General features: G+C 43.3%; 4 non-coding genes across 4 annotated transcripts; all 4 read left to right on the forward strand.

Moving 5' to 3' along the window:
- Positions 1 to 1,071: 1,071 nt before the first annotated feature.
- Positions 1,072 to 1,261, forward strand: LOC130329607 (U2 spliceosomal RNA). Its single transcript, XR_008873144.1, has one exon. It is a non-coding gene; the product is annotated as a U2 spliceosomal RNA (small nuclear RNA).
- Positions 1,262 to 3,359: 2,098 nt separating this feature from the next.
- On the forward strand, positions 3,360 to 3,553 carry LOC130329603 (U2 spliceosomal RNA). Its single transcript, XR_008873140.1, has one exon. It is a non-coding gene; the product is annotated as a U2 spliceosomal RNA (small nuclear RNA).
- Positions 3,554 to 5,651: 2,098 nt separating this feature from the next.
- Positions 5,652 to 5,842, forward strand: LOC130329602 (U2 spliceosomal RNA). Its single transcript, XR_008873139.1, has one exon. It is a non-coding gene; the product is annotated as a U2 spliceosomal RNA (small nuclear RNA).
- A 7,167-nt stretch (positions 5,843 to 13,009) lies between these two features.
- On the forward strand, positions 13,010 to 13,192 carry LOC130329605 (U2 spliceosomal RNA; the record flags this gene model as incomplete). The annotated part of the gene is made up of 1 exon (XR_008873142.1): positions 13,010 to 13,192. It is a non-coding gene; the product is annotated as a U2 spliceosomal RNA (small nuclear RNA).

Here is a 13,192-nt window from a genome sequence, read left to right on the forward strand (position 1 = left end):
CATTAGACGAAAAAAAGAAGAAAAAGAAGAATAATACGCCCAGAAAAGAGGCGAAAAGGAGAAAAACGTAAAAAAACGTGAAAAAAAAAAGTAAGAGGAAGAGAAGGGAAAAAAAAGGTGGAATGGGTTTTAAAGTGATTTCGGCGGAGAAATATATATATATATATATTATATATATATATATATATATTATGCGCCACACACACACACTAGATATTAAACGTATTCTCCGTTGAGATATTGCAGCCGCTGCTGTGTCCAGGCCCAGGAGCCTTAGCACTGTGCTGTGATGTCACTCATACCACTGACATCACTAGGTGTAAACAACATCTCTCCTTTGCTGTGTATGTGACTATGGAGCTGTTTGGTGATGTCGTCTATTACGGGCCTTCATAGAAGCAACAGGAGATTGTTGCATCCATCTTGAACCCTCAGAACTACAGTGCTATGATGTCACTCACTTCCACAGGCCTTGCAGAGTGTCAAACAACAACAACCCAGCTTTGTTGTGTATGTAACCAAAGGGATTTGTGATGTCACCTAGAACCTTCACAGCAGCGACAGCTTTCATGAGGAGCATCAGCACTGCTCTGCCTGAGCAGAACCATCACCGCCATAGGTTGTCAAATAACCCGGATTTAACCCACACAGGTAAGTCCAATGGGGTGCAGGCATGTCCTCTATGCTTACAGCTTCCCGTGGGTGTTGGTTTGATACCGTTTGGGGACAGCCAAGGAGGCATCTGCAGGCAACAAAGGTAGGTGTGTGCTTGTGTGTGTGTTTCCTATGCAGATCCTAAGCCCAGTGTCACATGCAAGTAGGAGGAGTAAGAAGGGTTCCTGGCAAATCCGGGTTATGGATTGCATTTAAAAAGGCCCCGTGGGAGTGCAATGGGCCCCTGTCTTGCTGCTTAGCAATAATGGTATGGGTTTAGGTTCTGCTGTGTGTACTGGTGGTTGACTGCCCCCCAGCCCAGAGTGTGCATGGAAAATTGTCTGGCAGCCTCCCTGACAGCAAGCAGTGATAGTGCCCATGAAGGGGACCTTGTTGGGGCCCGCCCCTTTCACGGTTATCGCTTCTCGGCCTTTTGGCTAAGATCAAGTGTAGTATCTGTTCTTATCAGTTTAATATCTGATACGTCCCTATCTGGGGACCATATATTAAATGGATTTTTGAGAACGGGGGCCGATTTCGAAGCTTGCTTCCGTCGCCCTATGCATTGACCCGATATGGCAGTATCTTCGGGTACAGTGCACCACCCCCTTACAGGGTTAAAAAGAAAGATTCCTACTTTCATTGCTACCTGCTTGCTGGCTAGCCAGCTAGCCAGCCCTGTGGGCCTTGCTGCTGCTGCAAGCCAAAAAACAAAAGGTGGTGCTGCTGCTGCTTCTGCTGCTTCTGCTTCTGCTTGTGTCTGGCCCCTGTTGGAGCGTCCAGGCACAGGACTTCTGCTGCTGCTGACTAAATGGCCTCCTTAATTGGATCATTTGAGTAGCCAGCACACCTGTGCAGGTAGGGCATGACATGATAGGCAGCTGCCTTGATAGCGGGTGGGTGCTGAATGTTCCTAATTGACAAAATAAGATTAATGCTTATGAAGAAATATAAAATCTCATCCTTCCCAATATCGCGCCACACCCCTACCCCTTAATTCCCTGGTTGAACGTGATGGACATATGTCTTTTTTCGACCGTACTAACTATGTAACTATGTAACATAACCTGGGGGGGGGGGTCTCTCCTGGCTGTTCACACAGGTGTGTCATTGCTGTACATTGACCATGCATTGCTTCTGTGTATTGCAAAGGCAAAGACAAATGCTTCCAGCCATCCATTGCACTAATGGATTGGTCATCAGCTGGCTGTCTATGTCCCGCATCAATATAGACCAAAGTACAGAGGGTTAGGCTATGCTATTGTGCACCTACCTGATGCATCAGAAGGTGCGAGGCCCTTGCTAAATTCTGTGCACAGACTTTGAGATCTATGCTTTAGACTGTATCTAAACCTGCTCCAACATGGACTGACATTCTGGCCTACTTTCAGCCGATGCGACTTGTCTGTCGCTGAACAGTCGCTTTTTATGTATTCAGCACCTATGTATAATGTTGTAAAAATGCTCTAGAAGCTAAAGTCGCAGAAATGTCACACATATTTGGCCTGCAACTTTCTGTGCGACAAATTCAGACAGGAAAAATCAGTATAAATCCTTAGAAAATTATCCCCAGTGTCTCCATCTGCTGGCGGTATTGAATAAGCATTGCTGCACTGATGGGGTATGCATTAGACGAAAAAAAAAGAAGGAAAAAGAAGAATAATACGCCCAGAAAAGAGGCGAAAGAGGAGAAAAACGTAAAAAAACGTGAAAAAAAAGTTAAGAGGAAGAGAAGGGAAAAAAAGGTGGAAATGGGTTTAAAAGTGATTTCGGCGGAGAAAATATATATATATATATATATATATATATATATATATATATATATATGCGCACACACACACATAGATATAAACGTATTCTCCGTTGAGATATTGCAGCCGCTGCTGTGTCCAGGCCCAGGAGCCTTAGCACTGTGCTGTGATGTCACTCAATACCACTGACATCACTAGGTGTAAACAACATCTCTCCTTTGCTGTGTATGTGACTATGGAGCTGTTGGTGAGATGTCGTCTATTACGGCCTTCATAGAAGCAACAGGAGATTGTTGCATCCATCTTGAACCCTCAGAACTACAGTGCTATGATGTCACTCACTTCCACAGGCCTTGCAGAGTGTAAACAACAACAACCCAGCTTTGTTGTGTATGTAACCAAAGGGATTTGTGATGTCACCTAGAACCTTCACAGCAGCGACAGCTTTATGAGGAGCATCAGCACTGCTCTGCCTGAGCAGAACCATCACCGCGCATAGGTTGTCAAATAACCCGGATTTAACCCACACAGGTAAGTCCAATGGGGTGCAGGCATGTCTCTATGCTTACAGCTTCCCGTGGGTGTTGTTTGATACCGTTTGGGGACCAGCCAAGGAGGCATCTGCAGGCAACAAAGGTAGGTGTGTGTGCTTGTGTGTGTGTTTCCTATGCAGAATCCTAAGCCCAAGTGTCACATGCAAGTAGGAGGAGTAAGAGGGTTCCTGGCAAATCCGGGTATGGATTGCATTTAAAAGGCCCCGTGGACGTGCAATGGGCCCCTGTCTTGCTGCTTAGCAATAACTGCGTATGGGTTTAGGTTCTGCTGTGTGTACTGGTGGTTGACTGCCCCCCAGCCCAGAGTGTGCATGGAAAATAGTCTGGCAGCCTCCCTGACAGCAAGCAGTGATCAGTGCCCATGATAGGGGACTTTGTTGGGCCCGCCCCTTTCACGGTTATCGCTTCTCGGCCTTTTGGGCTAAGATCAAGTGTAGTATCTGTTCTTATCAGTTTAATATCTGAGACGTCCCCTATCTGGGGACCATATATTAAATGGATTTTTGAGAACGGGGGCCCGATTTCGAAGCTTGCTTCCGTCGCCCTATGCATTGACCCGATATGGCAGTATCTTCGGGATACAGTGCACCACCCCCTTACAGGGTTAAAAAGAAAGATTCCTACTTTCATTGCTACCTGCTTGCTGGCTAGCCAGCTAGCCAGCCCTGTGGGCCTTGCTGCTGCTGCAGCCAAAAAAACAAAAGGTGGTGCTGCTGCTGCTTCTGCTGCTTCTGCTTCTGCTTGTGTCTGGCCCCTGTTGGAGCGTCCAGGCTACAGGACTTCTGCTGCTGCTGACTAAATGGCCTCCTTAATTGGATCATTTGAGTAGCCAGCACACCTGTGCAGGTAGGGCATGACATGATAGGCAGCTGCCTTGATAGCGGGTGGGGTGCTGAATGTTCCTAATTGACAAAATAAGATTAATGCTTATGAAGAAATATAAAAGTCTCATCCCTTCCCCAATATCGCGCCACACCCCTACCCCTTAATTCCCTGGTTGAACGTGATGGACGATAGTCTTTTTTCGACTCGTACTAACTATGTAACTATGTAACATAACATGGGTGGGGGGGGGTCTCCTGGCTGTTTCACACAGGTGTGTCATTGCTGTACATTGACCATGCAATTGCTTCTGTGGTATTGCAAAGGCAAAGACAAATGCTTCCAGCCATCCATTGCACTAATGGATTGGTCATCAGCTGGCTGTCTATGTCCCGCATCAATATAGACCAAAGTACAGAGGGTTAGGCTATGCTATTGTGCACCTACCTGATGCATCAGAAGGGGCAGAGAGGCCCTTGCTAAATTCTGTGCACAGACTTTGAGATCTATGCTTTAGACTGTATGAAACCTGCTCCAACATGGACTGACATTCTGGCCTACTTTCAGCCGATGCGACTTGTCTGTCGCTGAACAGTCGCTTTTTATGTATTCAGCACCTATGTATAATGTTGTAAAAATGCTCTAGAAGCTAAAGTCGCAGAAATGTCACACATATTTGGCCTGCAACTTTCTGTGCGACAAATTCAGACAGGAAAAATCAGTATAAATCCTTAGAAAATTATCCCCCAGTGTCTCCATCTGCTGGCGGTATTGAATAAGCATTGCTGCACTGATGGGGTATGCATTAGACGAAAAAAAAAGAGAAAAAGAAGAATAATACGCCCAGAAAAGAGGCGAAAAGGAGAAAAACGTAAAAAAACGTGAAAAAAAAGTAAGAGGAAGAGAAGGGAAAAAAAGGTGGAAATGGGTTTAAAAGTGATTTCGGCGGAGAAATATATATATATATATATATATATATATATATATATATATATATGCGCACACACACACATAGATATAAACGTATTCTCCGTTGAGATATTGCAGCCAGCTGCTGTGTCCAGGCCCAGGAGCCTTAGCACTGTGCTGTGATGTCACTCAATACCACTGACATCACTAGGTGTAAACAACATCTCTCCTTTGCTGTGTATGTGACTATGGAGCTGTTTGGTGATGTCGTCTATTACGGCCTTCATAGAAGCAACAGGAGATTGTTGCATCCATCTTGAACCCTCAGAACTACAGTGCTATGATGTCACTCACTTCCACAGGCCTTGCAGAGTGTAAACAACAACAACCCAGCTTTGTTGTGTATGTAACCAAAGGGATTTGTGATGTCACCTAGAACCTTCACAGCAGCGACAGCTTTATGAGGAGCATCAGCACTGCTCTGCCTGAGCAGAACCATCACCGCCATAGGTTGTCAAATAACCCGGATTTAACCCACACAGGTAAGTCCAATGGGGTGCAGGCATGTCCTCTATGCTTACAGCTTCCCGTGGGTGTTGGTTTGATACCGTTTGGGGACAGCCAAGGAGGCATCTGCAGGCAACAAAGGTAGGTGTGTGCTTGTGTGTGTGTTTCCTATGCAGATCCTAAGCCCAGTGTCACATGCAAGTAGGAGGAGTAAGAAGGGTTCCTGGCAAATCCGGGTTATGGATTGCATTTAAAAAGGCCCCGTGGGAGTGCAATGGGCCCCTGTCTTGCTGCTTAGCAATAATGGTATGGGTTTAGGTTCTGCTGTGTGTACTGGTGGTTGACTGCCCCCCAGCCCAGAGTGTGCATGGAAAATTGTCTGGCAGCCTCCCTGACAGCAAGCAGTGATAGTGCCCATGAAGGGGACCTTGTTGGGCCCGCCCCTTTCACGGTTATCGCTTCTCGGCCTTTTGGCTAAGATCAAGTGTAGTATCTGTTCTTATCAGTTTAATATCTGATACGTCCCCTATCTGGGGACCATATATTAAATGGATTTTTGAGAACGGGGGCCGATTTCGAAGCTTGCTTCCGTCGCCCTATGCATTGACCCGATATGGCAGTATCTTCGGGTACAGTGCACCACCCCCTTACAGGGTTAAAAAGAAAGATTCCTACTTTCATTGCTACCTGCTTGCTGGCTAGCCAGCTAGCCAGCCCTGTGGGCCTTGCTGCTGCTGCAGCCAAAAAACAAAAGGTGGTGCTGCTGCTGCTTCTGCTGCTTCTGCTTCTGCTTGTGTCTGGCCCCTGTTGGAGCGTCCAGGCACAGGACTTCTGCTGCTGCTGACTAAATGGCCTCCTTAATTGGATCATTTGAGTAGCCAGCACACCTGTGCAGGTAGGGCATGACATGATAGGCAGCTGCCTTGATAGCGGGTGGGTGCTGAATGTTCCTAATTGACAAAATAAGATTAATGCTTATGAAGAAATATAAAATCTCATCCCTTCCCCAATATCGCGCCACACCCCTACCCCTTAATTCCCTGGTTGAACGTGATGGACATATGTCTTTTTTCGACCGTACTAACTATGTAACTATGTAACATAACATGGGGGGGGGGGGGGGTCTCCTGGCTGTTCACACAGGTGTGTCATTGCTGTACATTGACCATGCATTGCTTCTGTGGTATTGCAAAGGCAAAGACAAATGCTTCCAGCCATCCATTGCACTAATGGATTGGTCATCAGCTGGCTGTCTATGTCCCGCATCAATATAGACCAAAGTACAGAGGGTTAGGCTATGCTATTGTGCACCTACCTGATGCATCAGAAGGTGCGAGGCCCTTGCTAAATTCTGTGCACAGACTTTGAGATCTATGCTTTAGTCCAACATGGACTGACATTCTGGCCTACTTTCAGCCGATGCGACTTGTCTGTCGCTGAACAGTCGCTTTTTATGTATTCAGCACCTATGTATAATGTTGTAAAAATGCTCTAGAAGCTAAAGTCGCAGAAATGTCACACATATTTGGCCTGCAACTTTCTGTGCGACAAATTCAGACAGGAAAAATCAGTATAAATCCTTAGAAAATTATCCCCCAGTGTCTCCATCTGCTGGCGGTATTGAATAAGCATTGCTGCACTGATGGGGTATGCATTAGACGAAAAAAAAGAAGAAAAAGAAGAATAATACGCCCAGAAAAGAGGCGAAAAGGAGAAAAACGTAAAAAAACGTGAAAAAAAAGTAAGAGGAAGAGAAGGGAAAAAAAGGTGGAAATGGGTTTAAAAGTGATTTCGGCGGAGAAATATATATATATATATATATATATATATATATATATATATATGCGCACACACACACATAGATATAAACGTATTCTCCGTTGAGATATTGCAGCCGCTGCTGTGTCCAGGCCCAGGAGCCTTAGCACTGTGCTGTGATGTCACTCAATACCACTGACATCACTAGGTGTAAACAACATCTCTCCTTTGCTGTGTATGTGACTATGGAGCTGTTTGGTGATGTCGTCTATTACGGCCTTCATAGAAGCAACAGGAGATTGTTGCATCCATCTTGAACCCTCAGAACTACAGTGCTATGATGTCACTCACTTCCACAGGCCTTGCAGAGTGTAAACAACAACAACCCAGCTTTGTTGTGTATGTAACCAAAGGGATTTGTGATGTCACCTAGAACCTTCACAGCAGCGACAGCTTTATGAGGAGCATCAGCACTGCTCTGCCTGAGCAGAACCATCACCGCCATAGGTTGTCAAATAACCCGGATTTAACCCACACAGGTAAGTCCAATGGGGTGCAGGCATGTCCTCTATGCTTACAGCTTCCCGTGGGTGTTGGTTTGATACCGTTTGGGGACAGCCAAGGAGGCATCTGCAGGCAACAAAGGTAGGTGTGTGCTTGTGTGTGTGTTTCCTATGCAGATCCTAAGCCCAGTGTCACATGCAAGTAGGAGGAGTAAGAAGGGTTCCTGGCAAATCCGGGTTATGGATTGCATTTAAAAAGGCCCCGTGGGAGTGCAATGGGCCCCTGTCTTGCTGCTTAGCAATAATGGTATGGGTTTAGGTTCTGCTGTGTGTACTGGTGGTTGACTGCCCCCCAGCCCAGAGTGTGCATGGAAAATTGTCTGGCAGCCTCCCTGACAGCAAGCAGTGATAGTGCCCATGAAGGGGACCTTGTTGGGCCCGCCCCTTTCACGGTTATCGCTTCTCGGCCTTTTGGCTAAGATCACGTGTGGATTTCTGTGCGTGGTTTGGGTTGAAAGGAGTGGTGATCGGGGCCCTCTTTACGGGGGGCCCTGGATTGTTGCTGAGCTGCGATCGTGGGTTTTACCTGCAAAAATGAGCGAGAAGGCGCGTGGACTTGAGGACACGGTGCGGATCTACGTTCCTGGCGAGCACCGGGGGACGATCGGACTTGACCAAATCGTTGTGGAGATTCTTCGCAAGCTTGATTACCTACAGGTATGGAATGTATTGGCTATACAGGATTTTCCTAGGCAAGGAATTTATGATATTACTTTTTGTGGTTCTGAGATTTGCCAGAGAGTCTATATGGATCTTGAAGAAATGAAGAGGAAAAGTGAGCCTGCTATAATGAAGAAGATTAAAGTGGAACCGTTATTTATGAATACAACAAAGGTAGTAATTGTCCACATGTATAATCCTAAGGTTTCTGATGAAATGGTTACAAACTTTTTGTTCCGGTATTGCGAGGAAGTGAAATTTATAGGAAGACTTAAGAACAAGTTTGGGTACTTTAATTGTAAGAGAAAGTTTATTGTAAAATTTAAAAAAGATGAAGGAATGCAAGATGGAAGGAAGAGCATACCACAGGTGTTTTCTATCGGAGGAGAGAGAGGTTTCTGCTTTTATGAAGGCCAGTTGCAATATTGTAGAAAGTGCCATGCCTATGGCCATGTGCAGGATTATTGCCCTGAGAAAGGAGAATGTTGCAGAAATTGTGGGAAAACTGGTCATGAAGCAAGTATTTGTACAGAGAAGAAGACATGTGATATCTGTGGAAGTGAGGAACATTTGGCAAGAGGCTGTGATATGTGGTATAAAAAGAAGAGAAGTTATGCTGATGCAGCTGGGAATAGAGGAGAACAAAGAGAAAAAGGGGGAGGGAGGTTTGTTCCTGGAGTTGGTGAGAGTGTGAGTGTGAGTGTTAATGTGGCACAGGTGGCTGAGGAAAGTTCTGTGATAGTGGAGCACATTAGCACTCAGGAGAGGTCAGGGGAGGAGGGTGTTTCCACTGCTGTGACTGGTGAGGAGACAGGTGTGGGAGGTGAATTTACCTTGGTGAAAAAGAAAAAAGCAAAAAAAGTGAAAGTGGTGGAGAAAATTGAGACAGTGTATGGTGATGTTCTTTCTAGTGAAGAGGCTATGGATGATATTGAATGTCCAAACCCAATTGTGGGGGAGGAGGAGGGAATGGAAGTTGTTGGGTCATCTCAGAGATCTCTAACACCTGGTCAGAGAGTTTCTCGCAGTAAGGAAGAAGAGGAGGAGGAAGATGAGGATGTGCAGGTTGTGAATAAAAGGTGTAAGACAGGGAGCTGGACTGAGGATCAGGAAGCCCTTGTTCTTGGTAGTGATAATGAAATAGACAGGGACTCTAACATAGGGTCGCCTGATTGTTTTGCAAGTTTACATAGGAAAGTTGAAGGCCAAAATGTTAATTTCTAAGTTAAGATGGATTTTAAAGCATTTGGTTTTCTTTTCCTAGTTATTATGACTTTGGTTGTAACAACTATTAATGTAAGAAGTATTGAGTCTGAAATTAGGAGAGCTGCAATTTTTGATATTCTTGAGAATGTTAGAAGTGATGTGATATGTTTACAGGAGTGTGCAATAAAGTCAGCACCTTATGCAAATGAGTGGAAGTGTGGGCAGTCCTTCTGGTCCACATGTGCAGAAAACAAAAATGAAGGTGTTGGGATTTTATTGCGAAACAGGGACATTAAAGTTTTAAATTGCCAAACTTTAGTACCTGGTCGTTGTATGGTTTTAATTTTTGAGGTTTTGGGCCAGAGGATGAGAATTTTTAATGTGTATGCTCCAGCAGAAAAACAAGCACGTTTGTCTTTTTTAGAGTCCCTTAAGTTTTTTATCCCTGGTCGTGAAGATACTATTATTGTTGGCGATTTTAACTGCATTAGATCCGTCAATGATCGTGAGAGCTCTGCTGAGGTTAGAACTGATATTACTTCCAATGTTTTAAATCAAATTATTCAAGACTTGCATTTTACTGATGTTGGACTGATGGTTAGCACTGATGAAAGATATACGTACATATCAGATAGTGGCCGCTGTAAATCCCGGATCGATTACATCCTGGTCTCTGATGGGATTAAGGTGGTCCGGTGCAATCAAATGATGTCAACTTTCTCAGACCACAAGATGGTGTCGGCTGAGATAAGTGTCACAGAGTCCCTTCATTTTGGGAGGGGGCTCTGGAAATTAAATGTAAGTCTATTGGAAGATGAGGAAGTAATGGCTGGTTTTAATCATGTGTTTTTATCCTGTGTTTCTAAACAACCTGATTTTAGTAATGTCTTAGTGTGGTGGGAATGGGCTAAAGGAGAGTTTTCTAATTTCTTTAAGATGTTTTGCATAAAGAGAGCACAAGAGAAGAGGAGGAGTGATGAAAGGCTTGTATCCCGGTTAGAGACTCTCTATAAGTTTAAACGTGTTGGTGTGGAGGTGGAGGATGAGATTGTTAAGGTGAAGGGGGAGATGAAAAAAAGGTTGTTGGAAAAGGGAAGGAATATTGTATATAAGTCTAAAGTGCAGCACCTAGAAGAAAATGAGCAGTGTACACGGTATTTCTTTAAAAAATGTTTTAATGCTAAAGGTGTTTTTAAATCTGTTTTTACCCCTACGGGGGAAGTTTTTGGAGAGGAGATGGTGAAGGAGATTGGCAGATTTTATGAGACACTCTTTAGTAATAAGAGCAGAGCCAGTGAGACGGAGATGAATGATTATTGTAATATTTTGGAGAATAATGTTCCTGTTGAAAAAGTAGATTTTTTGATTGATGATGTTAGTGAAGGGGAGATCAAGCAGGCCCTGGATAAGATGGCCAAAGGGAAGACACCAGGCTGTGATGGTCTCCCCGCTGAGTTTTATTCCGCGTTCTGGAATATTTTAAGTAAAGAGTTTACACGGGTGGTGCAATATGTTTTTAACTCAGGTGTTTTAGCTGAATCTATGAAGAAAGGGGTCATAACATTAATTCATAAAAAAGGTGATGGCAGAGATCTTAAAAATTGGAGACCTATAACTTTATTAAATTGTGACTACAAGATAATTGCTAAGATTGTGGCTAATAGACTGAGTGATGTAGTGGACCACCTTGTGGGAGAATACCAAGTTTGTGCAGTACCGAAAAGAAAAATAACAGATAATTTATTGCTTTTAAGAGACTCTATTTATTACAGTAACTTTAACAAGAATGCACTGTTTGTTGAGTCCATAGATTTCGAAAAGGCTTATGATAAGGTTGCACATGATTTTATGTTCATTGCTTTAAAACACTTAGGTATTCCAGAAAAGTTATTATCTGTTATTATGAGTTTTTATCATGGGGTGACAAGTCAGATTTTAGTAAATGGGCATGTGGGGCCTGCTTTTAATGTCTTGTCTGGAGTCAGACAGGGATGCCCACTCTCCCCAATTCTGTTTATATGCGTTACAGAGGGCCTGTTGAAGAATGTGCAGAAAGATAAATGTGTGAGTGGTGTTTTTATTCCAGGTAGTGATGGTAGTAAGTTAAAGGTTTTAAGTTATATGGACGATGTGGTTTTTACTTGTACATCCCAAGCAGATCTCAACAGAGTAAATTTGCATGTGAGGATTTTTTGTTGTGTGGCTGGGATGAATGTGAACTGGGGGAAGTGCCAATTATGCAGTTTTGGGAACCAAGAGAATATAGTAGTGGATGGTGTTAAGGAAAAAGAAGACATTGAAGTGCTAGGAGTGATATTTGATAAATACCTCAAAGGAAAGAAAAGTTATGAGACTTTGGACAGTAAAATTGAGAAGAAGCTATCCTTCTGGAGGTTAAGGAACTTGTCACTTAAAGGGAAAGTTCTTATCATTAAGTCTGTAATCCTACCGCTTCTCTTGTATACGGCTATGGTGCTTCCTCCAGGGAAGTTATGGACTAGGAGAGTCACAAGGAAGCTTTTTGTGTTCTTCTGGGGGTCTAAGATGGAGAAAATGAGAAGAGAAGAAGTGATGAAGAGTATGAATTTGGGCGGATATAACTTTCCAAACATTGATCTGTTTTTAAAGGTGCACTATTTTCTTTTAATTTTTAAATTGATACAGTGCAATAATAGGGCGGCAGACATGAGTAAATACCTTGCAGGATGGTTGTTTTCCAAATGGGGCTGGTGTGAGAGGGATTTGAGGAGACCCATAGCACATGTGATACCTACCTTCTATGTGCTCCTCGGGTCTTTCAATGATCAATTTGGTTTGAGCTCTTTAGGTGAACCTGATAAAAAGAAAATAGAACAAGAAATAAGGAAAAATGAGAGATTATATGAAGTACCATTCTGCACTAATGCTCAGTCTGTGAAGCTTTGGAAGTTTTTTAAAGTTATTGGACTATCAAACAGACAAAAAGACGTTAGTTGGATGTCCTTTCATGGCTGCCTCCCAACCCGATCTTTTTTAAATGGAAGAGGTTTGAGAATAAGTGACAGATGCCCAAGAGAGGGTTGTGGAGGTAGAGAAGACTTAGTGCACCTTTATTGGGACTGTTTTTATGCAAAAGAATTTTTTATGTTTTTAAAGAAGTTTTTAATCCAACTCACTGGATATAACAGTTTTTCTTTTGAGAAAGTTTTTATTGGTCAAGATCTTAGTAAAAAGGAAGATACACGTACTAATTGGATTCTTTTTTCTGTTTTTAAAGAGGTTTTATGGGACTCACGCAATTTGCTTGTTTTTAAAAATGTTGTTATTTCTCCGAGGGAATTGAAAAGATTGTTTTTAGGAAGGATTTTTACTATCTTTCTACTGGACAAAAAGAGAATTGGTGAAGAAGAAGCGGAGAAAATCTGGATGCATACACGATGGAAAAATTTATAAGAAGTACGTAAAGGAGAAAGCTGTAAGTTTTTGACCAATTTCTGTGATTGTTTTTGACATGTTTTTTTGTTTTGTTGTTTGGTCACTTTTTCTTGGCACTCGGTTCCCTTAGTTAGTTTTTTCCGTATGATGTTTTTTCAGATATTGTTTTAAGTGACGAGTCTTGGTAGGTGACCTGATGATCGTCCAAACAATAGTCTGTAACTGAGGAAAAAAAAAAAAAAAAAAAAAAAAAAATCTGTTCTTATCAGTTTAATATCTGATACGTCCCCTATCTGGGGACCATATATTAAATGGATTTTTGAGAACGGGGGCCGATTTCGAAGCTTGCTTCCGTCGCCCTATGCATTGACCCGATATGGCAGTATCTTCGGGT

This window comes from Hyla sarda, unplaced genomic scaffold (assembly GCF_029499605.1).
Source record: "Hyla sarda isolate aHylSar1 unplaced genomic scaffold, aHylSar1.hap1 scaffold_3195, whole genome shotgun sequence".
In the NCBI taxonomy this organism is placed as follows: domain Eukaryota; kingdom Metazoa; phylum Chordata; class Amphibia; order Anura; family Hylidae; genus Hyla; species Hyla sarda.